Source organism: Podarcis bocagei (genome assembly GCF_964188305.1).
Source record: "Podarcis bocagei genome assembly, chromosome: 13".
Taxonomy (NCBI): Eukaryota; Metazoa; Chordata; class Lepidosauria; order Squamata; family Lacertidae; genus Podarcis; species Podarcis bocagei.
The window spans coordinates 20,268,589-20,283,163 of NC_138138.1; the positions used below are offsets into that span (position 1 = coordinate 20,268,589).

Below are 14,575 nucleotides of genomic sequence, written 5' to 3' on the forward strand. Positions count from 1 at the left end.
GCATCAATATCAATAAAATTCAAAAATTCAGGGGTCATTATTTTTTTTTGAGGGGGGAACCCCAGTCAGTCAAATTGAGCCCCCCTGACGATCATTAGCGTTTTCTATGGGGAGGAGGTTTGGAGGCCAAAGCGATTGGGGTTTATGCGCAAGGCAGTCACATCCATTATCTTCATATCTCCACATTAGACATTTCATTATGTCTGTCCTTTTACTCTCTCTCTCGCTCTCCCCTCTCTGCTCAGAAACACGGGGATAATGATTTTTCTGAAGTGATGGCTTTAATGGAAGTGACCCATATGTCTCATTAATCAAGTTAACATCATTCTGTAAAAAAAATATAAAAATCTGGGTTCGGTTTGCCAATGTTATGATCTTCTTTTCAGATGTATTTTTAGCAAATGTTCCAACCATTACAAAAAAAAAAAAGAAAGAAAGGGGGGAGGGAGAGGAAACATCCACCACATTTTTATTTTCCATCTCCCTTGCTTGAGTCTCTTTGATACAAATAGTTCAGTTTTTCCTGCCCTCTACAGCTCTGTGACAAGAGAATTGTGGGCGCAGGAACCTGTTTGACCTCTTGTAAAAGGTCAAGGTCAAGGACCCCTGGACGGTTGCGTCCAGTCAAAGGCAACTATAGGGTTGCGGCGCTCATTTCGCATTTAGGTCGAGGGAGCCGGCATTTGTCCACAGACAGCTTTTCGAGTCATGCAGCCAGCTTCTGGCACAACAAGACACCGTGACGGAAACCAGAGTGCACGGAAACATCGTTTACCTTCCCGCCACAGTGGTTACCTATTTATCTACTTGCACTGGTGTGCTTTCGAACTGCTAGGTTGGCAGGAGCAGGGACCGAGCAACGGGAGCTCACCCCGTTGTGGGGATTTGAATTGCTGACCTTCCGATCGGCAAGCCCTAGGCTCAGTGGTTTAGACCACAGTGCCACCCGCGTCCCTTGGCCTCTTGTACGCACCAAGGAACCCCCCGTGGTGAGGGGGAAGGGAAGGTGCTCTTCTGCACAGCCTGGATAGCTCAGTTGGTTAGAGTATGGGGCTGGCAATGCGAATGTTGCAAGTTCGATCCTCGCACGGGATGGCTGCATTGCAAGGGAATTGGATTAGACAATTCTCTTCCAACTCTACAGTTCTATGATTCCAAGAGCTGCCACACGGCAAAATCATTGAGTGGGGTTCATCTGCATAGCGGTACCAGGTTACAGGATGCTGCCCACGTGACAGGGTTCGGATAGCCAGAGAGAGAGAGGCAACTCCGTGTGCAGAAATCCGGCTTGTATTTCCTGGCTTAGGGCAAATGGAGTAAGAGGAGACAAAGAAGGAGGGCATGTTGCAGGCAGGTGTGGCATGAGTGCATGGAATCCTTTTTTAAAATAATAATAATATTTTTTGTTTTTTTTTGTTTTACAAGTTTATAATTATAATCATACCACATCAAATCCATGATTAAGATATTCCTCCAAATCTCTGGACTTCCCTGCTTCCCCTCCGTAGGTTCTGTTATCTCCCCTTTTCTGCTGCATCTTTTCCCAATAACCCAAATATTTTTTTCTTTGTAATCCCATTACAGTGGTACCTCAGGCTAAGAACTTAATTCGTTCCGGAGGTCTGTTCTTAACCTGAAACTGTTCTTAACCTGAAGCACCACTTTAGCTAATGGGGCCTCCTGCTGCTGCTGTGCCGCCGCTGCGCGATTTCTGTTCTCATCCTGAAGCTAAGTTCTTAACCTGAGGTACTATTTCTGGGTTAGCGGAGTCTGTAACCTGAAGCGTATGTAACCTGAGGTACCACTGTATGTCCATAGTTCTCGTAACATTACAAGTGTTATTGCAGTCCTGCTAATGTTTTCGACTGCTTGCAGTGGTCTTCTAGGTAAGTTACAATTTTTTCCCCATTCTGTATTAAAGTTTTGGTTTTCCTGGTTTCTGAGCTTTCCGGTCCGTTTTGCCATTTTGAGAGCATGGACCACATCAGTGAGTCCGAGAGGGGTGTCTTGTCGTCTGGGCAGCCCAGGACCTCCAGACACATTGCCCAGACTTGCGCCCTGGGGAGGTCACTATTAACATAGCAAGAGCAATGCAGGAGGCAGCAGTTATGAGTTACTGGTTTCTGCAGCTGTGGCAGACGCCGTGATTCTCCAGCCATTTGATTTCACCTCCAGAAGTGCACTCCATTGTTTCTCGAGACTGGCAGATGCCAACTGGGCCGGATTTAGGTTTGGTGAGGCCCTAAACTACTGAAGGTAATATGGCCTTTTATATGTCCAGCTGTGCTTTGTCAACAACAAATTGTCGTTGTTTTTTTGTGTTGAATATACAGTGGTACCTCGGGTTAAGTACTTAATTCGTTCCGGAGGTTCGTTCTTAACCTGAAACTGTTCTTAACCTGAAGCACCACTTTAGCTAATGGGGCCTCCTGCTGCCGCCCTGCTGCCGGAGCCCGATTTCTGTTCTCATCCTGAAGCAAAGTTCTTAACCTGAAGCACTATTTCTGGGTTAGCGGAGTGTGTAACCTGAAGCGTATGTAACCTGAAGCATATGTAACCCGAGGTACCACTGTATGATGTATTGTAATTTATGGACCTAGTAGGTATCTAAAGCCATTTGCACATAACAAAATATGTATTTTATCAAAGTAATTGTTGAACTGAAATACAATTAAGAAGAAGTATTTTAATAGTGAAATAATTATTAAGTTCTAACTTAAAACAATTGGGGGCCCATTACTTACATCATAGGAGCCTACACAACACAAAACAGAAACTGGGACGGCTACTGTAAATCTGGGACTGTCCCAGGAAAATTGGGACACGTGGACAATCTGGAGTTGACGAAGGATGAATCCAACCTGTAGGTCAAAAAATGTCACCTACAAACACACCTTAGAAGACTGAATCTGAACGCTTCGCTGCAAAATGATTTCGGGAGAAAATGATGGTTTCCCATCCCACTCTGTCTCACACTGACTGAACTAAATTGAAACCCCCCTCACTCCCCCCCCCCCAGTCCACCAGACATCGCCTCCCTGCCTAGACGGTCAGATGCACAAAGGAGCTCAGCTGTTTTGTCTTGAGTCACCAAAGTCTGGAAATCTTCCCCCCATGCAGAAAAAGAAATACAATAATAATCTCAGCCCCTCCTCCCACAATTACAGAATAGGACAGAGTCACTCAGTATTAAGAGTGCATTTTGAAATCTGATAGTGGTTGACTAAGCCAGGGGAGAACAGGAGGCCTTTTGGGCTGCAAGACAAAAACCATTATAAAATCCAACAGCTGGGAGGTGAAGTCAGACGAAAATGAGCCCTGAAATAAACCCCACTTCCTGGTGGAGGAGAATACATACGCTCTGGAGCGTCTTACTTAAGGAAAGAGCGAGGGGGCGGGGGGAATATGCACGCCACCGGCCAATTTTTACATGACTCGCACCTGAAAGACTGCAAATGGAAGCTTAAGAAGTCCACACTCCATCCTGTGTCCTGTTCGGCTTAATACCTTCGTTTCTGCACTTCCTAGGCCTCCCTCCCTATACTGGTTTTTGTGTGTGTATGTGGGTGTATTGTGCAATATGCCATTGGCTGTGTACACCCCAAAGTTTTAAGCACAAATGCTTTCAGTTGCCCCATCCCGGTGTTTTCCATCCAAACCATAGCTGTCAACCTTCCCTTTTTTTGTAGGAAATTCCCTTATTCCAACGCCATTTCCCGCTGCTTCCTGCTGCTATTCTGGATTGTTAGATATCCCGTAGACTGTCCCCGGAACAGGTGAGGCTGCTGATCCCTTAATTTCGAGGCTACTGATCCCTTATTTTCAAATCTGATGGTTGACAGCTATGATCCAAACCTGTGGGTAGTGCTTAAATGGGAAGTATTCACACTGCACGCTGTTACACCCAATCAGTTAGTACTCCCTGAGTTTTGAAGCCTAAGGTGAATTGTGGGCATGCACACAAATATTTGTTTACCTGTGTGCATGGCAATTATTTTTTTTTTAAACTGTGATACCAAGCTTTCCACTATACCTGGGATGCGAGTGGTGCTGTGGTCTAAACCACTGAGCCTCTTGGGCTTGCTGATCAGAAGGTCAGTGGTTTGAAACCCCGTGACTGGGCGAGCTCCTGTTGCTCTGTCCCAGCTCCTGCCAACCTAGCAGTTCGAAAGCATGCCAGTGCAAGTAGATAAATAGGTACCACTGTGGCGGGAAGGTAAACGGTGTTTCCGTGCGCTCTGGTTTCTGTCACGGTGTCCTGTTGCACCAGAAGCGGTTTAGTCCTGCTGGCCCCATGACCCAGAATGCTGTCTAGTGTACTTTCGAACTGCTAGGTTGGCAGGAGCTGGGACAGAGCAACGGAAGCTCATCCAATTGCGGGGGTTCAAACTGCCGACCTTCTGATCAGCAAAGTCTAAGAGGCTCAGTGGTTTAGACCACAGTGCCACCTGCATCCCTTTTTATTGTGCTATAGCACAACACAAGCAGGGCAAAACAAGCAAGCAACCAGAGGATTTGTGGTATGAAAAGTTTCATGATTTCACCAGGAAGCTGATTTCAGCGATTGAAAATGAAGCAGTACATCTGCCCCAGAGCTTTTGCAGGAGAAAAACTTCTTAGAAGCTGGACTGCGCATGACTGCACCAATACCATCATAGCCACAGATTATCATGGATGTGCAAGGAAAAAGAAATTTGGAAGTGCCCTTGGTATGTATCATCAGTGGCGTAGCGTGGGGGTGCAGGGGGGGCCGGCCGCACCGGGCGCAACATCTGGGGGGGGGGCGCGCTCGTACTCGCAGCTCTCTGCCCCTACCTGGCTCACTCACTCTCTCTCACTACAGTGCTGGCTGTGCGAATCTGATCCGAGCCGCTGGGTCGCCGCCCACTGTGGAGGGGGTGGGTGCCAGGCGTGCGGTGCGGAGAGAGAGCGAGGGACTATCTGGGGGAGGGACAGTGCAGCGGTCGCCCAGCGCAGCGCTGAGCGCGGGAGAGAACCACACCAGCCCAGCCCAGGCAGCAGCAAGAAGAAGCTGGCAGCGGCGGCAGGTTAGGGGTTAGGGGGCGCAAATTACTTGCCTTGCCCCGGGTGCTGACAACCCACGCTACGCCGCTGTGTATCATGACCAGGAGTGGCAAACCAGGCAACTGTTTAGGGTACCAAAATCCTAGGGATGCCTAACTTGGCTGCATCATATGAAAGTTGGATTGATTGTATCTGCATTTTACTTTTTAAACTTTGCACGCAAGCCACCTTGCATAATCATCATGAAAAGAGGATAGTGATTTGTATGTATATGTATAGACACACACTTCATGCCCTCCAACATTTCTGTGATAAAATAGGGGTGCCCTATTTAATAATAATAATAATAATAATAATAATAATAATAATAATAATAATACCTTGTCCATCTGACTGGGTTGCCCCAGCCACTCTGCGCAGCTTCCAACATATATAAAAACAGAATAAAACACTAAACATTAAAAAGCTTCCCTATACAGGGCTGCCTTCAGATGTCTTCTAAAGGTTGTATAGTTACTTATCTCCTTGACTCCATACCTTCCAACATTTCTCCAATGAAAATAGGGATATCCTAAGGAAAAGTGGGACGTTCAGAAACTGGGATGGCTTCTGTAAATCCAGGACTATCCCAGGAAAATAGGGACATTTGGAGGGTCTGCACACTTGTAAATATCACCATTATTTAAACAGAAATATAATGCATTCCATAATAGTGGGGAAGACGCCAGGGGACTTGAATGCTCAGCTTGCAGACCTGGTGCTTCAAACTGCTGGTGGGCAACTTCTGAGCACCTGCTCTCTCCATTGTAGTTCCTTATACAGTGGTGCCTCGCAAGACGAAATTAATTCGTTCCGTGAGTTTTTTCGTCTAGCGAATTTTTCATCTTGCGAAGCACGGTGTCGGAAAAGTTTTGGAAAAGCTTCAAAAATCACCAAAAACCTCAAAAAAGGCTACCACACCGCGTTCTATGAGTTGCTCCTCAAAGTCAAGTCGCAACTGTATTAACGGTGTTAAGAAAAAGGAAACAAACTTGCAAAAAACGTCTTGCGTTTTTGTCTTGCGAAGCAAGCCCATAGGGAAATTCGTCTTGCGAAGCAGCTCAAAAACCGCAAAACCCTTTCGTCTAGCGAGTTTTTCGTCTTGCGAGGCATTCGTCTTGCGGGGCACCACTGTACAGTGGTACCTTGGGTTAAGTACTTAATTCATTCTAGAGGTCCGTTCTTAACCTGAAACTGTTCTTAACCTGCAGCACCACTTTAGCTAATGGGGCCTCTTGCTGCCACCACTCCGCCACAGCACAATTTCTGTTCTCATCCTGAAGCAAAGTTCTTAACCTGAGGTACTATTTCTGGGTTAGCGGAGTCTGTAACCTGAAGCGTATGTAACCTGAAGCATCTGTAACCCGAGGTACCACTGTATTTAAACCAATTTGGGACTAGACAGCCCTTCAAACAGAAAAATAAGGAGTGTCCTCCTTTATAAAGGAGTGTCCTCTTGCAGGAATCTCAACTAAGGCATCCGTGACAGACAGCCATTTGATACCTTTAAAACAGAGGAAGCTAGGGGACAAGGGCAGATTGGAAATGAAGTAGAATGTCTACCCCAAAACCTTTTGCAGGTACAAACAGTATACCTGAAGGAGCGTCTCCACCCCATCGTTCAGCCTGGACACTGAAGTCGAGCTCCGAGGGCCTTCTGGCGGTTCCCTCCCTGCGAGAAGTGAGGTTGCAGGGAACCAGGCAGAGGGCCTTCTCAGTGGTGGCACCTGTCCTGTGGAATGCCCTCCTGCCAGATGTCAAGGAAATAAACAACTATCTCACATTTGGGAGACATCTGAAGGCTATATAGGGAAGTTTTTAATGTTTGATGTTTTATTATGTGTTTAATATTCTGTTGTGAGCCACCCATAGCGGCTGGGGAAACCCAGCCAGATGGGCGGGGTATAAATAATAATAAATTATTATTATTATTATTATTATTATTATTATTATTATTATTAGTAGTAGTAGTAGTAGTAGTAGTATGTGACCGCCCCAATAGCGTCCTGAGCACAAATCATCACAAATGCACAATAACAAAGGATGCCTGGAAATATCCTTGTTTCTTTGCTCTCTGTTCTCCAGCGAAGAAGACCCTCTCATGAACCTAAACTGTATTTCCATGTTTCCTGTGACTTTGGGGGTGTGGGAGGAGTGGAGAGAGAAAGGGAATTATAAACCCAAGCACATTTCATCAGCGTCGGAAGCAGTAATCCTGTGCGATAAGACGCACTGCCATAAAATTAGCAATATAGAAATATGATGTCAGAAAACTTAACAAGAGCCAAAGAGATCACCTTGGGGTTGGAAGGGAAAGCAGGCGAGGATCCGGTTGTGGATGGGCTTGGGAAACAGAGCGTTATTCTTTTCTAAGAAAATGTGGGATTCTGGAGTGCTGAACATGCTGGGGGGAAGAATGAAGATTCAGGATCTCCCAGAATCTGAAAAGCAGCCTTTTATAAACTCACTCAGTCGCCTTAAACAGGACATTCCCATTTTCAGTGCCACCCCATCTGTCAAATGTTGATGATGCTACTGACTTACCTTGCAGGGTTGCTATGAGGGTTGAAACAAGATACAGTTGTATCTCAGAAGTCGAATGGAATCTGTTCCGGAAGTCCGTTTGGTTTCCAAAACATTTGAAAACCAAAGTGCAGCTTCTGATTGGCCGCAGGAAACTCCTGCAGCCAGTCGGAAGCCCAGTCAGATGTTCAGCTTCCAAAAGAATGTTCGAAAACTGGAACAGTCACTTCCGGGTTTCGATCGTTTGGGAGCGGAAACGTTTGAGAACTATGCTGTTTGAAAACCAAGGTACGGCTGTAACGCCCAGGAACCACTTGGAAGATTTGAAAGCATTCTGTAAATGCTGAAGTATTGATACTGAGAAATGCTGCCTACAGTTGAAAACGCTGGCAGCATGATGATAAATTCGGCAGTGTAAATAAGTTCTGGTGGATGTAATAATGGAGTACTGAATGGTTTAGTTTACGTAAAATATGCAGGGATTTATGATACGTAAAATGAACCATGGAAAGAGAAGAAGGGAAGTCACTGATATCTTAAGGATGTAGAAATGAGTGCTTTAAATTGTAAAACAGAAATGTAATATATATATATATAGAGAGAGAGAGAGAGAGAGAGAGTACTTAATTAAGTAATTAAGTACTTAACCTGAGTGGTACCTCAGGTTAAGTACTTAATTCGTTCCGGAGGTCCGTTCTTAACCTGAAACTGTTCTTAACCTGAGGTACCACTTTAGCTAATGGGGCCTCCTGCTGCCGCCGCACGATTTCTGTTCTCATCCTGAAGCAAAGTTCTTAACCTGAAGCACTGTTTCTGGGTTAGCGGAGTCTGTAACCTGAAGCGTATGTAACCTGAAGTGTATGTAACCTGAGGTACCACTGTGTGTACATATATATATATATATATGAATGATACTGAGCAGCGGCGTAGCGTGAGTTGTCAGCACCCGGGGCAACGCAAGTAATTTGCGCCCCCTAACCCGGGGCAAGGCAAGTAATTTGCGCCCCCCCAACCCCTAACCTGCGAGTTGCCGCTGGCGCTGCCGCGCAAACAACGCTGCTTGCCCGGAGGAGGATGGAGGCAGAAGCAGCCGCCGCCTGTGGCTGGGCCGAGGGGATGGCGGCGGCGGCAGGGTGCAGAGGCTGCCCGTGCCCGGCCAGGCGTCGGTGGCGGCGTCGGCGCTGCTGCAGCGGCTGCTCCTCCTGCGAGCAGTGAGCGGAGCGCAGCCACAGCGACGGCGGGGGGCGCGCGCGCTAGGGCGCAAGGCTGGCGGTGGCGGCGGGGAGCCCGGCGGAGGAAGGAACTTGTCCCTTCCCTCTGGACTCGCGCCCCCCCAGATGTTGCGCCCGGTGCGGTCGGCACCCCTGGCACCCCCCACGCTACGCCACTGATACTGAGAAATGCTAACAAGTGGAGGGGACACAGGGAGCTGCGATATACTGAGTTAGCCAGGCGCCAGCAAACTTTTTCAGCAGGGGGCCGGTCCACTGTCCCTCAGACCTTGTGGGGGCCCAGACTATATTTTGAAGGGGGGGGGGAAACGAACGAATTCCTATGCCCCACAAATAACCCAGAGATGCATTTTAAATAAATGCACACATTCAACTCATGTAAAAGCACGCTGATTCCCGGACCGTCCGCAGGCTGGATTGAGAAGGCAATTGGGCCGAATTTGGCCCCCGGGCCTTAGTTTGCCCACCCGTGAGTTAGACAATTGGTCTATCAAGATCAGTACTGTCTACACTGATTGGCAGCATAACTCTGAGTTTTCATACAGGGGACCCTCCCAGCCCTGCCTGGGATGGAGCCAAGGGCCTTCGACACCCAAAGCAGGTGCTCTACTAACTGAGCCCTGGAAAGAAACCGCAAAGGGGCATTCCTCTTCCCTTTGCTGTGAGCTTTGCCTACTAACAGAAAAGCAAAACAAACCTTAAAGGGCAAGCTTTGTCACATACAAACACACAGGGAACGCACAGCTAGGATCTGGCGTTCACGCTTGACCAGAAGAACGACTTCCAGCTGTCCTGCCGTGAACGCGGGAGATGGTGACTTTTCGGAGGTTAAAGGTGTCTATCTCTTAATGACAAATTGCTTTGCGCGAGTAAGGAGGAGAGGGGGAGGCCGCTTCTCCCTCCTGCCCCCCAACCACCCCCCAGAGAAAAGCACTGCCCTCCTGCAGAGGAGATGCCTGACAACAGCAGCTGTGGAAGGGGTCATGGCCGGAAGGGGTCACGGGTTCCCATTACTGAAGAATGTGAACTGCCCTGTGTAGCCCTAAAGAGTAGCATAGGGCGGCAGAGGACATGTGTCTTTGTGTTTTCTGTGGAATGGTGTTTGCTCTGATTCAGGGGTAAACAGTGAGTTTTCCCAGGGAAAGAAGCAGGGAGAACACATACCCTCCAACATTTCTCTGATGAAAAACCTCTTGGACCAGAGGCGTCGTCTTCACAAGGTGATCGAGGGGCCCCAGTGTGATGTCCTGATGTTAAGCGATGTTCTGATGCTGTGTGTGCTGTGCCAGATTTACGTACAGTGGTACCTCAGGTTACATACGCTTCAGCTTACAGACTCTACTAACCCAGAAATAGTGCTTCAGGTTAAGAACTTTGCTTCAGGATAAGAACAGAAATTGTGTGGCGGTGGCGTGGCAGCAGCAGGAGGCCCCATTAGCTAAAGTGGTGCTTCAGGTTAAGAACAGTTTCAGCTTAAGAACGAACCTCCGGAACGAATTAAGTACTTAACCCGAGGTACCACTGTATAAGCTAAACAAGCTATAGCTGAGGGCCCCACTCTCTTGGAGGCCCACAAAAAAATTAAAGGAAAAAAACACCTGGATGTACATTTCCAAAATATAAGATAATATAAGATAAAAAACAAATAAGATAAAACCTACATACATGAGCAGTGTTTTGTGTTGTGTAGGCTCCTATTTGTTATGTGCAAATAGCTTTAGATACCTATTAGGTCCATAAATTACCATATAGCATATATTCAACACCAAAAGAGTGACAATTTGTTGTTGACAAAGGACAGCTGGACATATAATGGGCCCCATTACCTTCAGTAGCTTAGGGCCTCATCAAACCTAAATCCGGCCCTGTGTGTATGCAACATCTGAGGAGCCGGGTGGGTGGGTGTGGAGCTGAATGCCCTCTGAACATTGAGGAGGCCTGGCCCCTCCAAAAATACATTGGGGGGCCAAAACTGCCTCAGCCGGTAGGAGTTGATGTGTACGTCTTGGACCTGTGCCTATAAAGCAGCAGGGCGGACGAGCCTGATGTCGCATCAAAGCAAGCACTATACCGCATGTTCCAGTACATTTCTGCTTCACTTTCCTTACAGCAAAAAGTCCCAATCAACTATTCCAATCAACTATCGTCCTCCTCCTGGCGATGCAGCAATAAAATTGCTAGCACATTTGGAAAGCTAAGCAGAGTCCGGTATGGTTTCAAATTGGATGGGTGACATCCTGTTGAGATTGCTGCATTGCTGCATTGCGGGTGTGTGTGTGTGTGTGTGTGTGTGTGTGTGTGTTTGGACTGGATGACCCTTGGGGACCCTTCCAAGTTATGGAGTCATAGAGTTGTAAGAGTATGTGATTAAATACCACCCAGAAATAGCGACAATCTGGAAGTGCCCTTATTCTCTCTGTGTGATTAAGCCCCTGCATTCAACACCCTCTTGTAATACAGATAATGTTTGTCCCAGGGTTGCCATCAGGCACAGATCATGTTCGCAACCCAAGTGCCCACTGTATAGAATTATAACAATACAAAAAAACATATCCGTATTTAGAGACTTCTCCGAATCTCTGGACTTCCCACCTTCTCCTCCATGGGTCCTATTGTCAACTTTTTCAACTGCATATTATTTAGTAATCCATATTTTATGTCTCTCCATTTTGCCCATAGTATTTGCTACGTTACAAGCGTTATTGCAATCCTCCTAATCTTTCCTTCCATCTCCTTACAGTGGTCTCCCAGGTAAATTATAAATTTCCCCCCATTCATTATTAAAGTTTTGGTCTTCTTGGTTCATGAGCTTTCCGGTCAGTTTTGCCATTTCGGCATAGTGCGTCAGCTTGGTTTTCCATTCCTCTCTGGTAGGGACCTTGTCTTCTTTCCATCTCTGGGCAAGTAGCATCCGCGCGGCTGTCGTCGCATACATAAAAAGTCTTTTCTGCTTTGTAATCTCGGTCCGTACAATCAGTTAGCCTTTTTGTGTGTGCAACCCGGGCCATGGAGAAGCTTATACTCCTAATTTCTGCACACCAAGGCCTTGGAGATCGTCTTGTCTAGATCCCTGCCCGATGCAAGGATATTGACAAAGTCTTGGGAGGTGTGTTTTACTGGTCAGTGGGCAAGCCTATTAAGGATTGGTTTTTGCTGGTCAGGGAAGAGGTGACTCACGTCAAAGATCCTTCCCAGGGGCAGAGGTCAGACGATGAGCTCCTGGTTCCTTTCAGATCCATTAATCTCGTTTGGATGGCTAGCAAGAGCAGATAATTCAGGGCACCTCAGTCGGCAGAGCATGAGACTCTTGATCTCAGGGTCGTGGGTTTGAGCCCCATTTTGGGTGAAAGATTCTTGCATTTGTCCTAGATGACCATTATGGTCCCTTCCAACTCTGCAATTCTATGAGATTCTATCATTCTTCCCTTGTTCTTGACTCCACTTCTTGGATTGCCCCGGGGCTCTCCTCGCCCCAACCTCCTCTTCTAAGCCCGTGTTTACAAAAACAGACACGACCTCATAAATCAACTATCGATGTCTTGCCAGTGGGAACCATTTGGCGTGAGAATCCCAACAGAGAAGGAAAACAGGTTGTATGAGGTTTATTTATTTTTTATGTTTTTATTTTCAGGTTCAGCCACAGAGGGCTCAGCTTGGGACTACAGTGGTACCTTGGGTTACATACGCTTCAGGTTATAGATGCTTCAGGTTACAGACTCTGCTAACCCGGAAATAATACCTCAGGTCAAGAACTTTGCTTCAGGATGAAAACAGAAATCGTGCTCCGGCGGTGTGGCGGCAGCGGGAGGCCCCATTTGCTGAAGTGGTGCTTCAAGTTAAGAACAGTTTCAGGTTAAGAACGGACCTCCAGACCTCCAAATAAAAAGTACTTAACCCGAGGTACCACTGTACAACTTTTACGCTGCAGATTGAATATTGCGGAAGGCAGAGAGGTCAGCAGTCACTAGAAGAATCAGGGAAGAGTTGTGGTCCCCTGCTTGCTGCCTCTGTGATTTTACTTGGGTAGGAATAGGGGCATTGCTGTTTGATTGCTCTTGCAGGATCAATCCTTCCCCTGCCCTCCCAGTTTTGAGAATGTTCTCTCCAAAGGGATATGAAAAGAGTTCATTCAAATAACACTTGTAGGGAGGGTTGCTAAATTCTGATTTTAAAACCCCCAAAAACGGGCTCTCCAAGCAGGGACAGGAGCTAAAGCTACATTTAAATTGGACGTTACTGGCTTTAGGATGAGGACAAGCAGTTTAAAAAATACTTCTCTATATAATTTTCAGCAATAACACACATCATTATGCAAGCTTTACCCCCGCAGGTACATTTTTATACATACAGTGGTACCTCGGGTTACAGACGCTTCAGGTTACAGACTCCGCTAACCCAGAAATATTACCTCAGGTTAAGAACTTTGCTTCAGGATGAGAACAGAAATCGTGCAGTGGCGGCGCGGCGGCAGCAGGAGGCCCCATTAGCTAAGGTTAAGAACAGTTTCAGGTTAAGAACGGACCTCCAGAACGAATTAAGTTCTTAACCCGAGGTACCACTGAATTGCTTGGGTGGAGAATCGGACTGCAAAATTTGGAGAAGTGAATTTCAACGGATGGCTGTGTTTCAGTGTTTGCATACTGGTTTTAGGAAGTGTGAATTATGTAGGTTTGGCTTGAAATGTGAAATAAATCAAATTTCTCCCCAGTCCCTAGATGGAAACAACATTTCCCCAGTACAGTTAGCATCTGACAGGACATAGTTTTATAGCTCAGGCTCATGAAATATTGGCTAGTGGTCAACCTTCATCTGCAAGTGATTTGCACAATATTCAGTTTCCAGAAAGCGAGATGTTGCGTCTCAAATGTACCTAGAAGCTCATATGAAATATTGTACTCTGCGCATGCTCAGGAGCTAGGGTGGCACAATGGCTCAGTGCGTAAACAGAAGTTTGGTGGTTTGAGTCCACCCAGGAACAGCTGTGGGCAGGAATACTGCATTGCATGGGGTTGATGTATAAGGTGATGTTTTTTCATAAATCTCTTTATTCAAAAATTGGGGGTTGTCTTACATATGGATGGTGAATCCATAGGGGTTCAGTTTCAGGTCTCGGGCTCTTGAAATACAGTGGTGCCTCGCAAGACGAAATTAATTCGTTCCGCAAGTTTTTTCTTCTTGCGAGTTTTTCGTCTTGCGAAGCACGGTTTCCCATAGGAATGCATTGAAAATCAATCAATGCGTTCCTATGGAGACCGTCTGGGGACAGAGGGGAAGCGCCGCTCTGTCCCCTCTTTTGAAGCAAGGGGCGGAGAGGAGAAGATCGCTTCTCCCCCTTGCCGCCCCTTTGTTCAAAAGGGGTCCGGGGAGAGAGGGGACGCCCCGCCTTCCCCTCTGTCCCCAGAGCTTGCGGGGCTGGCAACGGGGAGAAGCGATCTTCTCCGCGCCGCCCCTTGCTTCAAAAGAGGTCCGGGGACAGCGGGGAAGACGTGCTGCGCTTCCCGCTGTCTCCAGAGCTTGCGGGGCAAGCTTCGTTTTGCGAAGCAAGCCCATAGGGAAATTTGTCTTGCGAAGCAACTCAAAAACGAAAAAACCTTTCGTTTTGCGAGTTTTTCATCTCGCGAGGCGTTCGTCTTGCAGGGCACCACTGTATGGCGACCTCCACAAACTCAACAACTTTGAACTTTGGCCAACTTCCCTCAAAAAAGCTCAACAGCTCTGGGCGACCTCCCTACAAAAAGCTCGACGTTGTTCCGTTT

The 14,575-nt window shown here is 47.1% G+C and overlaps 1 long non-coding RNA gene across 1 annotated transcript in view; it reads right to left on the bottom strand.

The window, feature by feature from the left end:
* LOC308571465 overlaps positions 1 to 14,575 on the bottom strand; it is a 200,873-nt gene that overhangs the window by 28,036 nt on the left and 158,262 nt on the right. The gene's annotated exons all lie outside the window — the stretch shown is intronic.